Raw genomic sequence first — 22832 nt, forward strand, 5'->3', positions numbered from 1 at the left:
CTACGGCGTGGTGCCGCTTGAGTCTCCTCCAGGTGCGGCTGGAAGGGGCCGGGCAGATGCCCCTCTGGGAGGAGAACTTCCTGTCTGCCTGATTCCTAGGACCTGGAGTCCAGGAGAAGAGTCGGATGTTGGGAATTTCCCACTCGCGCGTATTTCCCACTCACAAACTCCCGAGTGTCCCTTTCCTGTGGACTAGGCGCCAGGCCAGCCCCTGAGAACGCAGGTGAATCAGGTATAAACCCATCCTTGTGGACTTCTACAGCCTATGAAAAGTGGAGTGCCGCCAAGATCTGCACACAGGGGAGCTGGGAACTCAGGTGGCTTAGAGCAAACGGGAGCGAGAGAAGGAACTGTGGGTGTTCTGCGGAGGTGAAATTTGAGCTGGCGTGAAGGCTGGGAGTAACTTGACTCTAGACCAGAGTTTATCATACTTGGCTGTGCTGACGTCTTGGACCAGACAGTTCTCTCTTGTGGGGACCGCCCTGCACATTGTAGGATGTTTAACAGCCTCCCAGGCTTCTACCCCCGAGGAGCCAGCAGGACCCCATCCGCTGGGACAACCACAAATGTCTCTAGACAAGGCCCAATGTCTCCTATAGAGGGAAAAACCATCCTGGTTGAGAACCACTGTCATAAAGGAATAACCAAAAGAATATTCCAGAAAGAATTAAAAATGTGAGCAAACGATAGGCCCTGCGTGAACATTTTGCCTGGAGTGAAGGAGACCTTAAGCCCCACAGAGTGGGGGTTTGGTGTGTGTGTACCTGTTTTGTTTCATGATGGACCCCAAACACATGGAAGAGGGTGTGGCATACAGTCAAAACTCACTAGTTTTGTTGTGTGGAAAGAGTCTAAGATCCTTTTATAGAAGAGAGAGCACTGGGTTGCAGAGTATTGGTTTTATTCTGTAAGTAACAGGGAGACATTTGAATGTTCTGGAGTAAGAGATCGAGGCAACCCAATCTAGATATCAAGAATATTAGTCCAATAGTCATATGTCAGGGAAATTGGAGAAAAGGATGACCCCTGGGATAAAGAAACTACCAAAAGGCTGCTGCAGGAGTCCAGGTGACAGATGCTAGGGGCTGAGCCACAGCTAGCATGTGGAGAGAGTCAAGAAGTTGTATAGGACCGCAAAGATTTGACTGGATAGGAACGGCCTGGGGAAAGGATGGCAACGTATAAAAGCAGGGGACCCAAGAGAACAAAGAGGGAATGTGGGAAATGATTTAATTATTTACATTTTACATTAAAAGAAGAATCAACACAAATCCTTCTCAAACTCTTCCAAAAAGTTGAAGGGAAGGAAATACTTCCAAACTCACTTTTTGAGGCCAGCATTACTGGATATTAAAGTCAGTCAAGGCCACTACAGGAAAAGAAAATTACAAGCCAATATTCCTTACACACATAGGTGCAAAAATCCTCAACAAAATACTAGCAAGTCAAATTCAACAGCACATTAAACATACACCATGATTAACTGGGATTTATCCCTGAGATGCAAGGATGGTTCAATATATACAAGTTGATAAGGGTGATACGCCACATTAACAGAATAAAGAACAAAAATCTTGTGATCATCTCAATAGATGCATAAAAAGCATCTAAAGCATCTGACAAACTCAAAAAAAAAAAAAAAACCTCTCAAAAATTAGGTAGAGAAGAAATGTACATTAAAAAGTTCGTATATGAAAAGCCCACAACGGTGTACTCAACGATGTAAAGCTGAAAACTGTTCCTCTAAGGTCAGGAATAAGACACGGAGGCCCACTTTTGCCCCTTGTATTTAATATAGTACTAAGAGTCCTAGCCAGAGCAATTAGGCGGGAAAAAGAAAGAAAAGGTGTCCAGATCAGAAAGGAAGAAATAAAATTGTCTGTTTGCAGATGACATGATCGTATATATGCAAAATTCTAAAAGCTTCACCAAAAAGCTGTTAGAACTAATACACAAATCCACTAAAGTTACAGAATGCAAAATCAGCATACAAAAATAACTTTCATTTCTTTTTTTTTTTTTTTAACATTTTTTATTGATTTATAATCATTTTACAATGTTGTGTCAAATTCCAGTGTGGAGCACAATTTTTCAGTTATACATGAACATACATATATTCATTGTCACATTTTTTTCTCTGTGAGCTACCATAAGATCTTGTGTATATTTCCCTGTGCTATACAGTATAATCGTGTTTATCTATTCTACAGTTTTGAAATTCCATCTATCCCTTCCCACCCTCCGCCCCCCTTGGCAACCACAACTTTGTATTCTATGTCTATGAGTCTGTTTCTGTTTTGTATTTATGCTTTGTTTGTTTGTTTTTGTTTTTTTTTTTTAGAGCGATCTCATATGGCATTTTTCTTTCTCTTTCTGGCTTACTTCCCTTAGAATGACTTTCTCCAGGAGCATCCATGTTGCTGCAAATGGCATTATGTTGTCGTTTTTCATGGCTGAGTAGTAAAAATAACTTTCATTTCTATACACTAACAACAAACTAAACTCTGAAAGAGAAATTAAAAAATCAATCTCATTTACAATAGCAGCAAAGCAATAAAATACTTAGGGATAAATTTAACCAAGAAGGTGAAAGACCGGTACACTGGAAACGGTAAGACATTGATGGAGGAAACTGAGGAAAACACACAATTAGATGAAAAGCTAGTCTGTGTTCTTGGTTTAGAAGATAAAGATTCTTAAAATATCCATTCTTCTCAAAGCAATCTACAAATTCAGCACAGTCTCTATCAAAATTCCAAAAGCATTTTTTCACAAAATAGAAAAAACCATCCTGAAGTGCTTGTGGAACGACAAAAGGCCTTGCGTGGCCAAAACAATTTTGAGAAAGAAGAGCAAAACTAGAGGCGTCGCACTTCCTGATTTCAACGTATACGGCAGACCTCTCTGGTGCTAGCGTCAAAAGGGGTACACAGACCAATGGAACAGACTAGAGAGCCCAGAAAAAACTCCACTCAGTATGATTAAAATCTTTGACAAAGGCACTAAGAGCGCGCAGCAGGTCGAAGAGAGCGTCTTCAACACGTGGTGCTGGGAGGCTGGACGCCCACGTGCAGGAGAATGAAACTGGACCCCTATTTTGCACCACTCCTAAAACTTCACTTGAAATGGATTAAAACTTACATGTAAATCCTGAAACTATACAACTTCTAGAAGGAAAGAAAAGCATTGGGGAAAATCTCCTTGACGTTGGTCTTGGCAACGAGTTTCTGGACATGACACCGAAAGAACAGGCAATAAAAGCAAAGCTAAGCACGTGGAACAACACCAAACTAAAACTACTGCGCGGCGACGGAAAGGGGAGGAGGCTCCAAAAGTCCCCCAGAGAACCTTCCAGGGCGAAAGTGTGCTAGCAGTCGGTTCAGGTCAGCACCCGCTGGAGCATCACTTCGGGTACAGAGAAGAGCAACCTCCGGTTCCTCAAATTCAGGCCTCTCCTTCCTTCCGGCCCATTTCCTTCTCCCGCTGCCCCGGGGAGCCTTCACTTCCCCAGCTCTGTGCCTGGGCTCGGGTGGCTCCCCTCCTGAAAGTCCTCCCTCCCCCGTCCCTGCCTCCCAGGTGTTCCCCATCCTCAGATTTAAATGCCATCCTCTCTGGGAAACTGACCCTGGTCACCCTGTGGGTACGCACCGTTCTCCTCTCAACTCCAGCAACGCCTACTGTCTAACGTGCTCTTGAAAATGAGCACATTCTGTCTCGTGAGTCAGCCTGGTTTTCAGATGGGCGTTCAGCTTCCTGGAAGGGGTGATGCCTCTGGCTTCCGTGCGGCCCTTGGGTCCTAGCAGGCTGCCTGGCACAAAGTAGATCTCCGGACATAGCTGTTGGTTGACTGATTGCAGCATACTAATTTTTTTTAAGTTGATGCTTTTTATTTTTTATTGAATTATAGTCGATTTATAATATTATGTACAGCAGGGTAATTAATTTATACACACACATATGTATTCTTTTTCATTAAAGGTTATTACAAGATACTGCATATAGTTCCCTGTGCTGTACAGAAGAAATTTGTTTTTTTTAATATATTTTTATATATAGTGGCTAAGATTTGCAAATCTCAATTCCCAAATTTATCCCTTCCCATCCCCTTGCCCCTGGCAACCATAGGTTTTTATTTTTTATTGGTGAGAAAACTCTCGATCTTATTCTCTTAGTGAGTTTCCAGTACACAGCACAGTGTTGTTATCTGTAGTCGCCACACTGCATTAGACGCTGAGAACTTAATTCATCTTGTAACTGGAAGTTTGTCCCCTTAGACCAGCAGCACCCCATTTCCCCCACCCCCAGCTCCCAATAGCCACCATTCTACTCTGTTTTTATGAATCGTTTTTTTTTTTTTAATTTGATCCCACATGTAAGTGAGGTCATACAGTGCTTGTCCTTCTGTGTCTGGCTTATTTCACTTTGCAACATGTCCTCCAGGTTTATCCATGTTGTCACAAATGGCAGGATTTTCTCTTTTTTTAGCTGAATAATATTCCGTCGTGTGTGTGTGTGAGTGTGTGTATACATCGTGTGTATATGTGTATATCATATTTTCTCTATCTGTTCATCCATTGATGGACAGTTGGGTTGTTTCCATTATCTTGGCTACTGTGGATGATGCTGCAGTGAACATGGGATGCAGTTATCTCTTCAAGATACTAATTTCATTTCCTTCAGTTAAATACCCAGGAGGGGAATTGCTGGATCCTATGGCAGTTCTATTTTTAATTTCTTGAAGACCCTCCCTACCGTTTTCCTTAGTGTCTGTACTAATTCACATCCCCACCAGCAGTGCACAAGGTCCCCTCTTCTCCGCATCCGTGTTTGGAAGATGGACTAGTGCAGGGGAGCAGAAGAGCTTTCAGCAGAGTGAGGAAACGTCAGCGAGTGTGTGTGGAGGCTGGGAGGCTGGGAGGCTGGACAGGCGTCAAGGCTGAAGCTGTGAACCAACAGCCAGAACCCCCACCATCGTCTGTCAGAGCCCCTCCCCCTCCCCTCCCCCTCCCTCACCGCTCCCGGCCCCTCACCTGGAGCCCCCAGACCAAGCCTGCTCTCTCAGAGCTTCACAACGCCCACAAGTCCCCGTGAGCAGCGGCTGGTCCCGGTCTGGTGTCTGGGGAGTGGTTGAGACTTCACTGATTCTATTTTTTTCATCAGGAAATAACCATTATGCAATCCCTAGAGACAGCAGCCTGGTTTCTTTCCATAGTTGATACCATCTCTGCATTGATGTAGTCAGATCTGTCTCTTCCTCCTCTTTCTCTCCTAGGGAGAGCGTGCCGGGGCGGGGGGGGGGGGTTAAGTCAGCCCTGCGGGAATGACTAGGTTTGCAGACGACTGTGCTGCCAGCGGGACCAGCTTATCACATACCAGCTGCATCTGTGAAGGCCGCCCTGGGAATCCTCTGGCTTCTCCCTGCTTGAATGAATACTTGGAAAGAGGAGGACAGTTATACTGTCGTGGGAAGGGAGCGCTGTGAAGTCCCAGTGTCAGTGGTTGGCTTTGTGTTAAGCCCTGGAGAGAAGTTATGAAGCACAGCATTACGCAGGTCAGGAGGAGTGGAGGGGACGTCTGGGGGAGGGAGAAGGCTATGAAATTAACTTGGAAGCTTTTGGGGGGGTCGGGGACACCACTGACTTCTTTGAGGAGCTGATGAAAACTTTGGATTCTTACCCCAGACAGACTCACATAAGCACACAATACAAGTTCCAGAAGCATCCTTGTGGGGCACCGGGTCTCCCGGAAGTCCACCCATGACTCCAGGGTGGGTCCAAGGAGGCCAGGTGAGGCCCTCTGGGCCGTGACAGGCTCAGAGAACACTGGGAACACCAGCTCCTTCGGAGCCGATGGCCGAGACAGGAGAAGAGGGCGGACAGCTCGGCAGGGAGGCTGGGTGGAGGTCCAGGGAACGTTGCTGTCTTCCGTGGTGGGTGCCGGGCTGTCAGACGTCCGAGCAGGAAGCACACCATAGACCAGGGATCCCGAGCCTTGGACAGATCACCTTTCTGGGCTTTAAGGGCATCACCTGTAAGTGAGGATGTCCTCAGGGTCAGCGTGAGAACAAAGTGAGATAACATTAAGAGAAGGTGTTTTGTAAACCTTCCAGGTAAGGAAAGATGAAATGGAGGTTTAGGGAGCTTAAGCGGATTATAACGTGCAGGGTACATTCACTCACAGCCCTCAGCGATGGAGCAGGGAGCACCTGGTGTGGTTTGAGACTATTAGTCAGGGCAAGAGAATGAGAGGATTCATGGGCACATTACAAAGTAAACCGGGTGGAACGAACTTATCAGTTTTGAAATGAGGGGTAATACTCTTAAAAGATGATTACCATTTAGTCTGAATGGAAAGGTCTTGAGTGAGATCAGGAAGAAGATGAGGAATATTCATCCTGAAAGCCCCTGAATTTTTCCAGAGGTCTTTCTTCCAAAACCAGATGGTCCATGAATTAGATTCTTGGTGAATTATAAGAATATTAAATTTTATAACCAAGTCAAATTGATGTCTTAGGCCTGGAACCAATGCACTATTGAATCTACTGGGAACAGCTTACATTATCTTAACTATTGATTCATGAAAAAGGTTTTGGCAAATGATCTCAAACCAGGAACAAAGCCAGAAACAGCATTTGTCAGACCAGATGGGTTGACTCACCCTTTGGACTGAAAAATTCACCTGTCTTTTTGTGAAGACTGCCTAGTGGTCTATTAAATTGGTTATGTCATACATCAGTGCACGGGCCTTGATCATCCAGTGTACATCAGCTTCGGGGACACCGTGGTTTGGTTCTAAATGGTATCTATGAAGCTGGTCTTTTGGAGAAACTTAATAAAAAACTTAATAAAAACCCATTTGGACATCCAGAGTTCAGCTATTTGGAAGAAGAGGAGGGAAATTGGCCCGTAACCACCGTGGGAGAAAAAAAGAGGTTGTTAGAGGTTGAGAATTTACTACCTGCAAGTGAGGCATCGACTCCACAGGATGGAAAATAAAAGATCACGCCTCGTGGCAGAGCACGTGCTTGGCGCGCGCGAGGTCCTGGGCCAACCCCGGTGCTTCTGCTGAGGGAAAAACAAAAATAAAAGTCAACACAAACCCAACTTGAATACTCGCTCCTCCAAAGAGCTTTTCCTGATTTCACTAAACTGAAAGTAACCCCTGCTGCTTTCAGCTTTTCTGACACTGTGTTTGGTTCCTCTCGTAAAGTATGAAGCACTGTACACAATGTCTGGCCTCCGGCACTAGACCAAGAACCAGCTGAGGGTGGGGCCCGGGCTCATCTGTCCCGCCTCCACAGAGCACCGGCTCAGAGCCCTGCACACAGGGGACCCGCGGGCAGACCTGTGGGCCGAAGGGCTGGAGCCTGTCTTCTTGTTTGGGTTCAGTTTTATTTTAGGGCCGGGAAAATGCAAAGCATCCTGGAATATATTAGTCATGACTGTTGCCAAGAGAAGAAATCCGTCTCCTATTTGAAGAGCTGCCTGGCGATGGACTGTGGTTTGAGGCGTGAAAACAATCACACAGAACTTCACGACTTGCAGTGGGCTTTATCGCCTCGTGTCCTGTGGGCTTGTGAGGTGACTGTGAGGTGAGAGGTGTCGCCAGGTCATGATGGAGGAGCCAGGGCTGAGGAGAAGTGTGTCTTGAACACGACAGCCAGTGCGTGTGGGACTGGTCCTCGAGTCTCGTGACTCCAGCTGGCACAGCCCCCCCCTTGCCCTGCTGTCCTCTAGTCCTCGTTGTGAGGACAGTGATGAATCCGCACTGCACTTTAAGGAGGCGGCCCCCGAAACGCCAGAAGTTCCAGGTGAGTATTCATCCTGGGCGAGAAGAAGTGAAGACCAGCGAACTCAGCTTTCCGTCCGAGAAGCTGGGGTAAAGGGCTAGTTTAACAGTGGCGGAGTTTGAGCAGACAGTGACTGAGGCGTTTCGTGAATTAAACGGACAGGACTCTTGCCTGTGAGCTGTGGGCTGGTCCGGCCGCGGGGGCCGTGCCCGATTCCGCTCACCTCCGAGACTGTGACGGCCGCAGGAGGGCAGCGAAGAGCCCAGGCTCCCGGCCTGGGGAGGCTGGGCTCAGCCCCCTTGCTGCTCCCGGCTGCGCGGCTTTGAGAAAACACTGTCTGCGCCTCCATTTCCTTATCTGTAAACGAAACGGCCGTCGTCATCACGTCCCGGAGGCTGCGCACTGACGACCCCGGCTCTGAAAAGCAGGCGTTACACCGTCGTCATCACCATCATTATTAGCATTTGTGAATTTTTACGCCTTCTTAATTTTACAGACAAAGAAGTAGGTTCAGGGAGGTTAAAAGCCAGAGGCTGCGGAGGAGATGAACCATGGCCCATCACTCACTAACCCATGTGCCGTGGTTCCAGTGTGGCACCCAGCGCGGGAGGGGAGAGCCCAGCCCAGCAGAGTCCACGTGTGGGACGGGTAAGAAAATGTGTTTGGAGTGCCAAGAGGATATTAATGAGTTCCCTTCTCATTTCTTTTAACAAACGTTTGTGAATGGATTAAATATATCCAGGTATCTGCATTTCTTCAAATCACGTTTGAATTGTAGACCCTCTGTTTAATGATGGAGAGCGATCAACCATGTTCCTGTTTCTGCTCGGCCTTTTTCCGTCGAGACATTCCTGGGGAAAGCAGCCACCAGCACGTGAGGCGGAGCCCAGGGCCACCTTCCCCCCGGGAGCAGCAGGTCCCGCCGGCTGGGAAGGGCCCTGAGAGGCAGCGAAGAGCCTTTGAAGTCCTGCTCTTGCAAACACAGACCTATAAATGACCGCGTGTATCATAAGCACAGTCGTGAGCTGCCTTGAAGCTGGGGTCTGCCTCCCTTTTAATGTTGATTGGGGACTTAGAGAAATTCCTCAAGGCAAAACAGACCTGGGGGAAAAAAAAACACTGGGCAAGAATTATCCGTGGATCCGGAAAGGCTCAAAACTGTATTTCACACAGATGGTTTCATCAGACTTTCTCACCCTTCCTGATGGTCATCTTGCAGCAGTGTCCTGGAAGGATGCTAGTACTAAGAGACCAGAGAACATGCCAGAGGCATGAGGACTTTGAGGACCTGGAAGGGGGCAGAAGCACAAGGTGGACAGACCAAGACTCCGCCCAGGTTTAGAATCTTGGTTCTGCCTCTTGTTGGCTGTGTGACCTCCAGCAATGCCTGTGCGCTCTCCAAACCCTGGCAGAGATCGCGTGGTCTTCCTCAGATCACCCCCTCTCCCCCGGGCACACCACAGAAGCTAGCAGCGCCCCTGGGGTGCGCTCTTGCCCGTGGGATGTACACAGAAGGAGTGTGCGCCATGTCTAGGCTGGCCACGGTCTCCCCCCTCCTTCCCTGCCTGCCGGCGGGAAGACAGCTCTGCGCGCTTGGAAGAGGGCAGACCACGGGGAGAAGGGCCGGCACGCCAGACGTGGTCTGTGGACGTGACTGTTACGTGAACAGGGAATAAACTGGTATCATGCCGAGCCACTGCTGAGTCAGAGCCGGTCTGTTCCTACAGCTAGTGTTTCCTTTCCTAACACAGATTTGTTTTCTTTGTCGGTACCAGGGGGTCGCAGCGGTCCTGGTCTCAGGTGTTACAGAGTCAAAGGCAATCATGAATAGGAAGTCACTGCAGGAAGCCTGAGAGCCCGAACCGTCAGCTCTATTAATCAGCCTCGTCGCAGAGCTCACGGCACTTGCCGAGATGCACGGTTTTCCTGTGCCTGTCGACACCGGGCCAGGCTCCCCCAGCAGAAGGAGTCCTGGAACCACAGGTCCCCACCGTGAGCCCTGCCGTGACCCCCCGGCCCCTCCTTCTCCCCAGTAATGCAGCAGAGGAGGCTGGGAGGTCAGTGGGCGGGGGGTAGTGGAGATTCTTGAAGGAGACTGGGGGGAAATCCCTTCTGCACCGGCTTCACGGAGAGGCGCTCGCTGCCTGAGGGAGAGCGTGAGGAGCCCTGAGTCTCTCCGAGGGTCAGGCCAGCGCCTTTTCTTGGGAGGGTCTGGCCTCACGTCGCATGAGCTGATGGCTGCGCTGTCAGGCCGCACTTCTTGAGTGTGGCTTTCTTTTTTAGTTAGTTTTTACCCGCACCCGAGCATTTAAAAAAATTGAGCTGTACTTAACATACCATAAAATTCCCTCTTTTAAAGTGTACAATTCAACAGTTTTAACATAATCACCAAGTTGTGCAGCCGTCACTGCTGCCTAATTCTGGAACATTTTCATCACCTCCAAAAGAAACCCACACCCATCAGCAGTCACTCTCCCACGGTCCCCTCCCCCAGACGACAAGCATTTTGCTTATTCCAGACTTCATGTAAGTGGAATATAGATACGTGTCCTTTTGTGCCTGGCTTCTTTTACTCAGCATAACATTTTCAGGTTCATCCATGTTGCAGCAGGGATCAGAACTTCCTTTTTAATGGCTAAATAATAGTCCATTGTAAAGCCAAACCACATTTGTTTATCCATTCATCAGTTGACGGACATGTGGGTTATTTCCACTTTCTGGCCTTTATGAATAATGCTGCTGTGAATATTTGGGTACAAGTTATTGTGTGGGTATGTTTTCAGTCCTCATGGGTGTATACTTAGGCTGAGAACTGCTGTTTACCTCCATGTCTAACTTGTTGAAGAATTGCCGTACAAGTTCCCAAAGGGGAAACATGGTTTCCATTCCCACCGGCAATGGATAAGGGTTCCAACGTCCCCACATCCCCACTGACACTTGTTATTAGTCCGTCTCTTTGACTATAGCCATCCCGGTAGGCGTGAAGTGGCATCTCACTGTGACTCTGACTTGCATTTCCCTAGTGGTTAGGGAAGCTGAGCAGCTCTACATGTGCCCACTGGCCGTCTGTCTGTCTTCTTTAGAGAAATGTACGTTCAGATCCTTTGCCTATTAAAATGGTTACTTGTCTTTTATTACTGATTGGTAAGAGTTCTTTACATATTCTGGATACTAGACTCTTAACGTAAAAGATCTGCAAATATTTTTCCCATTCTGTGGGCTGTCTTCTCACTTTCTTGATGGTGTCCTTTGAAACACAAAAGCGTTTAATTTTCATGATGTTGGATTCATCTATTTTTTCTTGTGTTGTTTGTGCCTTTGGTGTCATGTCTAATCCAGGGTCACAAAGATTCACTCCTGTTTTCTTCTGAGAGCGTCACAGTTTCAGCACTTACGCTTAAGTCTCTGATTCAGTTCAAGTCAGCCTCATATGTGGTGAGAGGTACAGGTCCACTTTCATTCTTTTGCACGTGGAATTACAGGTGTCCCAGCACCATTTGCTGGAAAGACTATTTTCCCCCATTGGATGTCTTGGAGCCCTTGTTAAAAATCAATTAGCTATAAAAAGTGATTTTATTTCTGGACTCCCAATATATGTCTATCCTTACGCCAGTGCACACTATCTTGATTAGTTTTTTCCTTTTTTTTTTTGGTCGTGAGTTTTGAAGTTGGGAAGTCTGTCTTCCCACTTTAATCTTTTTCAAGATTGTGTTGGCGGCCTTGGGTCCCTTGCATTTCTGTATGGATTTAGGCTCTACTTGTCAGTTTATGCCAGCAAGTCAGCTGGGGCTTTCAAAAAGATTGTGTGGAATCTGTAGACCAGGCTGGGGAGTGTTGCCATCTTAACATTGCTTAGTCTGCCAGTGTTACTCTTAAAAAGCAAAACAAACCACAGACCTCAATAGTTACTCAACTCACATAGCCAACAATGATTAGGCTTTTCTGCAGTAATTCCTATTACCACCAGCTACCTGTAAAAATGGACCGCTTTGCCCTTGTAAATGCATTCTCTTCTTTTAACAGGCAAGCTGTGTATTTCCTTTTTAGACCCTAATGACTCCGTTTTAGTAAAGTTACTACATCCCCCACCGCCCCGCCCCATTTCTGCTAGACCTCCAGGAGGCGCCTGTCATCGGATTGCCAAAGCCATGAAAGGGTGCTTTTGGGGATTCACTTATTTTTATTTCATTTTATTTTATTTTTCACTTTTATCACCTTCATTTTAGAGACGAGGAAACTGAGGCACAGAGAAGTTAAGTGACTAGCCCGGGGCCGCACAGCTGTCAGGCGGCCAAGTCAGGATCTGAACTCAGTTCTCTCTGGAGTATTATGGGAATCTGAAGCCTGCCGCAACTCCTGGTTTGGAGTTGGTCTCCTTCCCCGGGTCATGGGGGCTGGAGGGCGGCCTTCTGTCCCTGGCTTTGTAGGACATCGGCATCTGAGTTGTCAGCGCTCGGAAGGCAGAAGCTCTTGAACAGTTTGTCCGTTGTCATTAGCGTTTGTCACACTCAAAGAAGATGGGATTGCCCAACGGTGGCAGAAGGGAATTTGGAATGAAAATAGCTGCTCAGTGAATGCCATCTCTCAACTTGGCCGGAGGTGGGCTAAGCTGCCACCAACGTAGGAGGACGATGGTGAATAAATAGGGCGCGCCGGGTGGATGCAGGAAGCCAGCTTTATTCTTCTCTGTAACTGCCCCTAAGTTGTTTTGGCGGTGTCCCACTCTTTCCCTGGCCTGGGCTGAAAATCAGGGCAGGTCCCTGACTCTTCCGGTTTTGGAGGATTCATTGAAATCTCCCCGCCCTGTGGGGCAGCAGAGCAGTGCTGTTTCTATACAGGTGGAGAGAACGTCTTCTCCCCCTTAACTGTAGCAGCTCTGCCCAGCCCCGGAGTCTCCCTGAATCATTCCTGAACAATCCTTGGGTCCTTTTATCCCTAACCTGACTCCAGGCGGACTGAAGTGCTCGGAGGGGAAAGGCTGCCCCCTCCACTATTTCCCTTCGCTTTGATCACCTCGGCCTCAGCCCCAGGTCGCCAGACAGAAGCTGGATGAACGCCAGCCCCCCTGAAGCAAAGGAGTGTGTGTGTGTGTGTGTGTGTGTGTGTGTGTGTGTGTGTGTGTGTGGTGGGGGGACCATCTCAGCAGCAGCAGCTGGGCACCTGGAGCAGGAGTTCCTGATGGCTGAAAACAGTGCCTACCCCGAGGGGCGTTAGGAGGATTAACCAAGTAATGCAAATAAAAACACATTAGAATCATGCAAAATAAACATAAAATAACGCCCCTCCCCAGTCTCTGGTACAAAGCAGACGTTCCCCCGGAGTGTTAAAGTAACAAAGTGACAGGATCCCCTTTGGGGTTAAAGGCACATTTTCCAAACACCCTTTGCAACCCCAGCGGCATTCCCCCAGGCCTGTGAATCCAGGGAGGCCTCCTGGACTAACCCCCACCCCACCCCCGCCCCCCATGGACTTACGTGGTTCCAGCAAGCATGGGACGCAGTCCAAACCCCGAGCCAGAATGCCTTGCCGCCTCCCCTGCGCCCACTTGGGGATGAGGGTTTGGGCAGCTGGTGCCGGACCCTGGGGTGCGATGCCTCCTCCCTGCTTTCTGCCTCAGAGGGGGCTGGAGGGGCAGAGGCTGTCCCCGCCTACCCTCCTCCTGCCCACAGGGCCCGACATCTCAGTACAGTCACTCCCTTTGGCTTTGGCCAAAAATAGAAGCTGCTTTCATCCACCCCTGAGCAAGGCCTTTCCCCTGACTCCTCCTCCCTAGAAATCCCTGCCGCTCTTTGGGAGCCGACCCCCCCCCCCCCCCCCCGAGCCCTCCATCCCATGCCCCTCCCGCTTCCAGGGCCGCTTCCTAGGCCAGCGGGAGCGGCCGCGTCCTCCTTCCCGTCGCTTCTGTTTGGGCACACGGTGTGTCCAGGCATCCTGACAGAGCTGTCCCCTTTCCAGTCTGGCCAGACTCGTCACTGCGCTCCGCCGGCCACCTGGGCCCCCGCACGGCCTAGACCCCGGAGCAGCAGGTGGGCCCGTCGCAGACCCCCCGCGGGCGGAGGAGCAGGAATCTGCGTTAGTAAGTGGGTTAGGCGGGTGGCAGCGAGGGCAGGGCTCCGAGAAGTTGTGAGCCAGGAACCCAGCCATGTGAATTCTCAGATCTCCTTTTGGCTCCGTTTCAATCAGGAGTTATTGGTTGGATGTCTGGTGTGTTTGTGGAAGTGTGATGGATGATTCCAGACGGCAGGAGGCAGAGGGAGAAGGAGGGCTGTGTGAACCAGGCCCTGAGCACATAGGTGCCACACAGGACCGCCCCCCCAACTCCGAGAGCTCACTGTGGGGGGGGGGGATGGGGGGTCAGGCGCCAGAAGCACAAATACATGACATTGTGACACGTGTGATAGTGAGAGGCGTTCAAGGTAGAGAAGTGAAGGGAAGGATTCCTTCTGGCAAGTCTTCAGGGAGGTCTGAGCCAAGTTCAAGACTGACCTGGGTTTACTGTGCGGATGAGAACGTAGCCCCACGTCCTGTGTGAGGAAACAGGGTCTTCAAGCTGGCAGGGTGGGAGCAGAGGGGACGTGAGTCAAGAAGGAGCCCCGGGGGCTGGGTGCCCCCTCACCTCCTTCAGAGCCACCTTAAACAGCATTCCAAGCAGGGACAGCGAGCTCGCCGCGTGGATGCCACGCTCTCTCCTTCTGCTCTTGTATGTTAACTTGAGCAGCTTCTGGGGGTTGTGGGACTTTGGGGAAAAGGGATTGACTGGGACAGAACCAAGAATAGACAGGCCTGTAAAGGGCGTTGGATGCCATGCTAATGGGCTTAAACTTGATCCTCTGGGCTGGAATTTGCAAGCTGATGCCATGAGATGAATTTTTTTTAATCCTAGAAACTTGCTTTGTTAAATTTATAAGAAGTTTTAAAAGTCGGTATCTTCCTAGTATCTCTTGGTAGACTGGGAAGACGTGACATCACTGCACTCATGATTCTGTAGTGAGCAGTTGTGGGATTACTCTGCTACCTTTAAACCAGGCATGGGCTCTCTGTTGGCCTCAGTCCCCACCATTCCCTCATGCCTCCCAGGAACCTTACAGGGCTCTGCAGCACTTCAGCATGCCCCCTAGAGGCAACTGGAGCCACTGGTTTTAAGGTAGGGGAGTTGAATGCAGGATTTGGAGTAATAAGATTGGTAGGTGATTGGATGTGAGAGGAAGGTATCGGAAGCAGGGAGACATGCCAGTCAGCATTAGAGAGGAGGGGATAGGTCCCAGTAACAACAGGAATACATGTAGGGGAGCAAAACTTGATACCCCAAAACGTGTCTCTTTGGCATGAGGATTAATTTGCACTGATTATTTTTGAGGCTTAAAAGACTCCAGAAGAACCTCTGACCTTCCCCTAACTGCTTAAAGAATGTAGATGGAGGCCCTGTTCCAGGAAGGGAGCATCACCATGGATACTTAGAGTACGAACTAGATGTGTCCACAGGGAGGAGCCCAGTAGAGTCTGTACGTTAAATTTCCTCTCTGTGTCCTGCTGTCTCTGCCTGGCCCGCAAGCATTTGTTTACCAGGTGTTTGCTTTTCCATCTCCATGTCAGTTGCCTCCCTCCCCTTTGAGTTCTCAAACCACTACCTACAACATCCTCTTTTGTCTTTGGCTGAAGATGGTATTTAAGGTGAGAGTTCTGGCCATTTAGGTGAGTTACTCAGTTTTCCTGGGTCTCTCCCATGTACACGTGGTTCTTAAACTGTTGTTTGATTTTTCTCTTTTGATTTGTTAATCTCTCATGTCAGTTTAATTCTTGGACCAGCCAGGAGAACTTTGATGGGGAGAGGGAAATGTCTTCCTGACGCACGCTCCCCCCATGCACACACTTGCAGACAGGCGTGTGCGCGCACACACACACACACACACACTTAAAATATGGCAGTATGGCTCCCTCTTCTTCAATACTTGGAGTCCTTACATTTCTTAAGATTACTTTACCTGTCTACATTTAGTTAAATTTCATTTAAAGATTACTTCTGAGTTGTAGAGGGAAGCACAAGTCTGTTTTCCCAGGGACCGCTTCTCCCTTCTGTCCCCCCTCCCCCTCAGAGGTGGGCGGGGTGTGGCCTGGGGAGGACAGCATGTCCTGGACCATTGATTTTTCTGACCTCAGAGGCCCTGCAGGACTCAGCCTCATGCTCTCCCAGCCTGTCTAGGGCTCAGTCCCCACAGAACCACGCCACAGTCTCCCTATGCATGGCCAACTAAAGTGCCATGAGGGGGGAAATAAGAGAATTGTAGGTGAAGGGTTGGGGGGGATAAAAGAAAGACGAGGTACGCTGGCTGACCCCAGAGCCATGTGTGGTCCGCTGCAAATCCCTTTCCAAGTTACAAGCCCGGCTTGTGGAGGAGAGAAGGGAGGGAAGCCGCGAACTGCGCGCCTGTCCCCGTTTCCCCTGCACTGCTGGGTGACACACCCCGAGTGGCGCTGGTCTCTGTTCCTGCCACAGGAGGCAAGGAGGACGCTGTGGTGCCGGCTGAGTGCCGAGCAGATGGAAAGCAAGTGGTATAATATCCCTGGCGAGTGACCTCGCCAGCCCTGGCCTCTGCCGCCTCAGCCCATTTCACCCTCGGGGGCCGTGTGGTCTATGACTTAACCATCTCTTCCGCTTCTGCGTCTCAACTTCGCACTTGGAGGTAAAATCATGTTCCCGTGGCTGTGTCCCGGTTACAAATGCCAGCAGAGAGGGGAGTGAAGGTCTGAAATTCCCTGCTGGGTGTTCGCTCTCCCTGGCTCAGAGCACGCGAGGCTGCTGGCAGTCAGCTTTCGTGCACCAGCCGTGGTGTGCTGGGTGGGTGGGCGGGCGGGGACTGGGACAGAGGCTCGCTTATTCATTCAACAAACATTCCGTCCTGGTGTGGCTTCTCAGGGAAGCAGATCCCAGTCAAGGAACTGAGAGCAAGATCTTTCTTGGGGAGCTGAAGTGAAGAAGTCAGACAGAGAAAGACGGCTGCCAGTAAAGAGTACATTGTCAGGTCAGCTGCCACTGGGGGGCTTAGTCACGCTGGGAAACTTTGGGATTCAGTGCAGGTGAATCAGAGTTGTCCCACCCGAGAGGGCAGGGGGCTGAGGTACTTGTAACCAACCCCATCGATCACTGATTGAGAACTGCTCCCAGAGCAGGAATTCCCTGGGACTGCTGCCCTGCTGCTGGGGTAGGCAGAGCAGGCTTCGGGGACCAGGGACAGTTCTCAGGCGAAGGGACACAGGTGCTGGTGGCTGGAAGCGGGACCCGCCTGGACTGAAGTGGTAAGGACAAGCGCTCTGGGGGGCGGGGCAATGCCGGCAGCTGCCCCCTGTTCTTTGAGGGCTTCCTGCGCTGCAGGCACGGTCACACAATGGTCACTGAGACGGGTTTTGTCTCTGCTTTCACAGAGCTTGCCGCTCAGCGGAGGAGCAAGCAAGCAACCAGGCAGCACTTCAAATATTTCGTGATGGTAGAAAAGAGCCGTGTGTCCGGGCAGGTCTCCTGGAGAAGGTGACATCTCACTAGACCCGCATTAGGACTAGAAATTGTGAGTGTGCGTGACGACACCTCTGGGTGACTCCCGCCTGCCCCCAGCCGCTCAGTCCCTCCCTGCCTTCTGGCCCTCTTGCCTGGGGCTTCCGACCTCCCCACTGTGCCCACCCTGAATTTTTGGCCCAGAGAATCCAGGGCTGGAATGAGTTGATGGTCTTAGCCCACCAAGTTTTGGGGTCAGTGTCATGCAGAAGTAAGTAACTCCTGCAGCCGGAGGCCAGGCGTATGTAGCTGAGCCCCTTAGAGGACGAGCTAACACCACGTATGAAAGGCCCGAAGTTTGGGCTGCAGACCATAAGCGCCGTTTGGCAGGTCACAGCAAAGGAGACTGGACCGCTGTCTGGAGTTTTCAGGGAAAACTTCTTAGAGTTCAGGCTTGAATCAGCCTTGAAAGATCGTGACCTCCCCGAAGTCACTTCTTCTTCCAAACAGAACAAAGCTCCTTTGACAAACCTCTCCTCCCCCGTCCTCGTCTGCCTGGTGTTGATGCTTCAGGCCAGTTGGGCTGTGATTGGATGAAACCGTGGTTGGTTCAGAGCCAAGGAGGCACACGCGCCCAGGACTTCGTGGAAAGGAAAGCTTCCTGTGTTTTGCTTGGAGGACGCCTGCAGACACTCAGAGTGGAATGAGACTTCTACTGAAGAGCGGGAGCCCGGGGCTGTGGAGGGGTGTGGGCGCCGGGTGGAAGCCTCCCCCGGGACGCGGACTTGGGGGACGGAAGGGAGCCGGGGGGACCCGCGACCCCGGATGACGACGTTTGCTGTGCTGCAGGAGCCTTGCCGGGACCTAGTCCCAGCCTCTGAGTCTTCAGTGCTCTTTGTCATTCAGATGAGTTTTAACTGGATTTTCTGGGACTTGCAACAGAAGGAGTCCTGACCGATCTCAGTGGGCAGGGTTTGTCACCTGTCAAAGAGGTGAAGCACTTCAGGCAAAGGGACGGGTGTCTCCCTTGTGGGGCAAAGCCTGTCTGATAACAAGGGAGAGAAGGCCCCGCATCCAGAATGGCGTTTGGTGTAACGTTTCCCAAAGTTGCACTTTTCCTTTGGTGGGTCAGTGAGCAGGGAGGAGCCCACCGGCGCCAGCACTGTGCTGGGCGTGGGGGTCAGACGCCGAGCAAGAGTGGGGGCCCCGCCTCCGGGGAACCTGCATCCCAGCGGGAGGTGCAGACAGCGTGCTGGTCATAAGGTGATGACTGAGGCCCAGGGGGACGGAAGACGCTGGAAGCTGTCACAGGGCCTCGTCTAGGTTGGGAAGAGGGGTAAAGGAAGGCTTCCCTTCTTCCCTGAGAACGTGACATTTAAGCAGGGTCTGAAGGGTAAGCAAAGATTTAACTAGCCGGTGGGGGAGGGGCTGGGGGATATTCCAGGCAGAGAGAATAGGACATATTTAGCTATGAGGCTTCTAAGGGCCTTAAAGTGTCAAAGTGCATCGTGAGCCCGGAGAGGGGCCGAGGTGGGCGGTCCCCAAACGTGTGGATGTGGAGTCCAGTTTATTCGAGACGCATCTTGCAGGACTTGGACAAAAGAGGCGTGTCTTCAGGAACGAACAGAAGTTTCTGGGGGCAGAGGGGGCCTGGTGCTGGTTCAGGTAAAGGCCTACGTGTGAGAGTAGAGGGTGGTAACAGACAGCTGATGGATGGACAGACGGGTGTTGGACAGATGGATAGATACGAGGTAAGTCGATGAGACGACGGGTTGTGGACGGACGGTGGATGGTGGAGGGAGAGAGGGATACAAGACAAGGCCCCCAGGGCCAGGGGAGGGAGGGCTTCCACATCAGGATAAAGAGTTCGCTGGTGTCTGAGCGCAGATTCATGGCTGAGGTTTATGTGAGGGGCTTGGGGGCAGAAAGGAAGTTGCAGTGATCCGGGCGTGAAATTCTAGGTTAACGTGCAAACCAAGGTGGGAGAGAAAGGCAGAAATTTAAGAGACAGAGCAGAGGAGGAGCAGGCAGTTGCTAATGAGAGCGATCGGAGTGAAAAGAAGGTGAGGAAGCAGAGGTCAGAGGCCAGGTTTCAGGAGGCAGAGGATCTCTAGAAAGAAATGCAAAACCTCCTCTCCGCCGACGACTAGGTCTCCGCGCAGCGGCAGGACCGCTGCAAGTCACCAGGTTCCCAAACATTTGCCGAGTCCCTAGCGGTGCTGGTAAGCCTGGGAAGAGAACTCAAGAGCGATGGTAAATCGAAGCTCCGAGATTTTCGGTGGGTTTTGATCACCCGTGTCAGCGTTGCCGCGACCGCCGAGAGCTGCCTCTGTTCTTGTTCACAGTGGTGGCGGGAGGAACGTCACTGCCCTCAAACCCGAGCAGCCACTTTTCATTAGGAGGAGAGAGAAATAGAAGTTTCCTTTCAGGTCAGGATGTTAGCAAGATGAACAAGAGGAGACATTTAAGAGAAAAGTCACTCAGCAGCACCCCACCGATCACTCTCTCTGTTTCATCTCGCCTGACCCGACACCCCGAAACATCAGGGTAAGAAATGCAGGCGCAGGCAGCGTTCGGGGCCCAGGCCTCCTCCCGGGGCGGCACCGGGACTAGTACAGCCGCACACGAGTGAGGGGGGTTCATCCCTTCCCACTGTTGCTTCTTTGGGGAGTCGGGGCCCCGGGTTGCGAGCATGATGAGGCTCTGCCTGCAGCTCTGGTGGCTGAGGGGCTGGGGTGTCACAGTGGGGTGCCCGTTGCAGTGGCTGCAGATTCCCAAACATCTCAGAAACCCGTGACCGGGCTGGTCCCTGTGCGAATCCCCATGGGTCACCCGGGCTGGGAGGCGGACCCGCCAGCCGTGCACGCTGGGAGGTCCTGTCTCACTGGCTTCCTTACTGTTGGTGGTGGGCTTTCTCCAGATGAACACGGGGGTGCCATCTACCCTCAACATCCCTTCATGCTCCTGGCGTCTGAAGTACACGTTAACACCACGAGGGAATTATTTGTGTCTAATTTAAAGTGAAGTGTGGATCGTAGATGATTCCAAACAAGTTTTTCAACTACATGAATGTCCGGAGTGATGTTTCAAAATTCTGAGGGGTGCTCTTCCCCGTGGGGGATTGACAGTGTAGGATACTCCGCACCCATAAATGCCAGGTGCCCCCCGTAAAAGGCCCCCACCGATTTCCATCACACTCTGGCTATGGGGCGGAGTGACCTCTTTGAGAACCTGTCACCACTGACCTGTGTTTACTGACATGGAAAAAAGCCTACCATGTGTATTTCAGCACAGTGCCGGCTAAGGGGACCCGCACAGATCAGTGTCTGTAGTAAGATTCCACGTGTGGAAAAGGAGTAACCTAAAGGCCCCATTTGCATGTTCTAATGTCAGGTTCTCTGAATTGACTGAGTTTTTAGTAATGATACATAATCAGAAAAATAAAATGATTTCCATTGGGCAGTCAAATAACAGACAAAGGCAATGTTAACTCCCGCACCACTAGTTTTTGGGGCTGGAGAGTTCCGCATTGCCCTGTGTGCTGTGGGATGTTCAGACGCGGCCTGGCCTTGGCCCATCAGGTGCTGGGAGCCCACCGCCACAGACGCAGATGGGAACCGAGGGCCTCTCCAGGTGCTGCCAACTGACCCTGGGGGAGGCGAAACCTGCCCCGGCTGAGGACCACGGTCGCAGAGGACTCAAGACCCAGGCTCTCGAGACTCATTGCCCGGGTTCTAATCCAGCTGTGCCGTCTGTCCTGTTAAGTAACTGAATAACAGTGTCAGGTTCCTTGCTGGTAAAATAGATGATGGCACCTCATGGGGTTGCTTGAGGATTAAATTTAAAAATGTACATTTCAAGGACCAGCACAGTTCCTGGAATATAGTAAAATGCACAAGAATGTGAGCTTTGATTATCAAGAGAAGAAAGCCTACTTCTAGGGTGGTGGTTGGGGGGATGTTAGAAATGGATAAACGCATCTGGTATAGGAAGGAGCTGGACCCCACAGGCCACTGTCCCCAAGGACTGGTCTCTTCCCACAGGGTCCCTGAAGCCCCTCTCTGGGCTGGTTCTTTCCAGGGATCTGGATAAAGTCGCACCAGGTCCCAGTCCTTTTCTGGTGCCTGGAGAACAGTCTCATTCCATAATCAAGACGCTGTCTGATGTGTAAAACTCCAGGCTGCGCTCGGAGGTGATGTTTGCCCCTCCCCAGCCCGCGCAGTGGAGGGGGCCTGGGAGTGTCTCCCTTCCTCACCTTGTGCCGGGGAGGGAGCGTCGAGGCTCCGCCTCCGGGAGGAGGGACCAAGACTTCCACCAATCGCGGCTCGCCCTGCCCCCAAGTCCTCCTGAGAAGATGCTCAGAGCCGTTCTTTTTGGAGCGGGGTTGCTTTGGTCAGTTTCTCAGGGACCCTCCCTCCCCACTACTGTCCACCCCTGCTGTGGATCCCAGGACACAAGAGACACCCCTACCCCTGCTCCGTATCGTGGGGGGAGCTTGTCCTCCACTCCTGTCCCTGCCGTGCGGGCAGCGGTGCACAGGTGTCCCTCCATCACCTAACCCTAGGGGTGCCCCGGTAGCCCGGCAACCTGGCTCCAGGTGAAGGGAGCAGCCTGCCGCTTCAGGCCGTGGGGCCGAGAGGGTGAGGGGTGCGGGGTGCAGGGCGCTGCGGGACCCATCATTTCTTCTCGGAGGAGTCGCTGCCTTCAGCTGTTCTCACCTCGGTCCCTCCCACGGGGCCAGCGGATGCTGCAGGGACCGAGAGGTGTGGCTGTCGGGGTCGTGGTCTGGGAGCCTCGGACCAGAGAGAAAGGGTTTGTGGGTGCCCTGAGGCCTCCCTTCCTGGTCCCCTGTATTTACAGATGGCTTCTCTGTGGTCCAGAGGCTCCCGGCCACATTCTCTAACCTTTTCTCAATGAGGCAAGACGAGATAATGTCCTCGGGGAAGCCTGTGGTTTTTCTCCAGAAACTCAGCTGCCTGGGCCCAGCTCCATCTGATAAATCAGGATACAGAATCTGTCTGCCCTGAGAAGCAAAGGTACCGCCGGGTGGAAAGGGAGGGTGCTGTGCAGACAGACGATTAGCTCAGACTTGGAACCTGTCTGAGGCACCAGCAGTTCTCAGAGCACCACCCACTGGAAGCCCCTGGGGCAGGACCACCTTCATCGCCTCATTTGCTCCCAAAGTCATCTCTGTATCTCAATTCAGAATACTTAATCTGGGTAAGAATTCTGAGTCATCAACAAAGAGCTAAATTACACCTATGGTCTTTTTTTTTTCCTTAACTGAAGTATAGTTGATTCACAATATTGTGTTAGTTTCAGGTGTGCAGCACAGTGATTCAGTTATGCATATACGTATATATTCTTTTTCATTATAGGTCATTACAAGGTATTGAATAGAGTTCCCTGTGCTGTGCAGTAGGACCTTGTTGTTTATCTATTTTATAGTAGTTTGTATCTGCTAATCCCAAACTCTTAACTTATCCCCCCCCCCCCACCTTCCCCTTTGGTAACCGTAAGTTTGTTTTCTGTATCTTACGCCTATGGCCTTATATA

The 22832-nt window shown here is 51.0% G+C and overlaps 2 long non-coding RNA genes across 3 annotated transcripts; one reads left to right on the top strand and one right to left on the bottom strand.

Annotated features, from left to right (window-relative positions):
* Positions 1–1943: 1943 nt before the first annotated feature.
* LOC105079782 (uncharacterized) lies at positions 1944–13534 on the bottom strand. Its single transcript, XR_836299.3, has 3 exons — positions 13264–13534; positions 6958–7064; positions 1944–6028 (listed from the first exon to the last, which is right to left on the bottom strand). It is a non-coding gene; the product is annotated as an uncharacterized LOC105079782 (long non-coding RNA).
* A 61-nt stretch (positions 13535–13595) lies between these two features.
* LOC105079783 (uncharacterized) lies at positions 13596–20342 on the top strand. 2 transcript variants are annotated; one of them, XR_012500919.1, is made up of 5 exons: positions 13596–13865; positions 16284–16470; positions 16704–16809; positions 16958–17083; positions 17210–20342. It is a non-coding gene; the product is annotated as an uncharacterized LOC105079783 (long non-coding RNA). The 2 variants fall into 2 exon arrangements; XR_012500920.1 differs by lacking the exon at positions 16284–16470.
* The last annotated feature ends 2490 nt before the right edge of the window (positions 20343–22832 follow it).

This window comes from Camelus bactrianus, chromosome 20 (assembly GCF_048773025.1).
Source record: "Camelus bactrianus isolate YW-2024 breed Bactrian camel chromosome 20, ASM4877302v1, whole genome shotgun sequence".
Lineage (NCBI taxonomy): Eukaryota > Metazoa > Chordata > Mammalia > Artiodactyla > Camelidae > Camelus > Camelus bactrianus.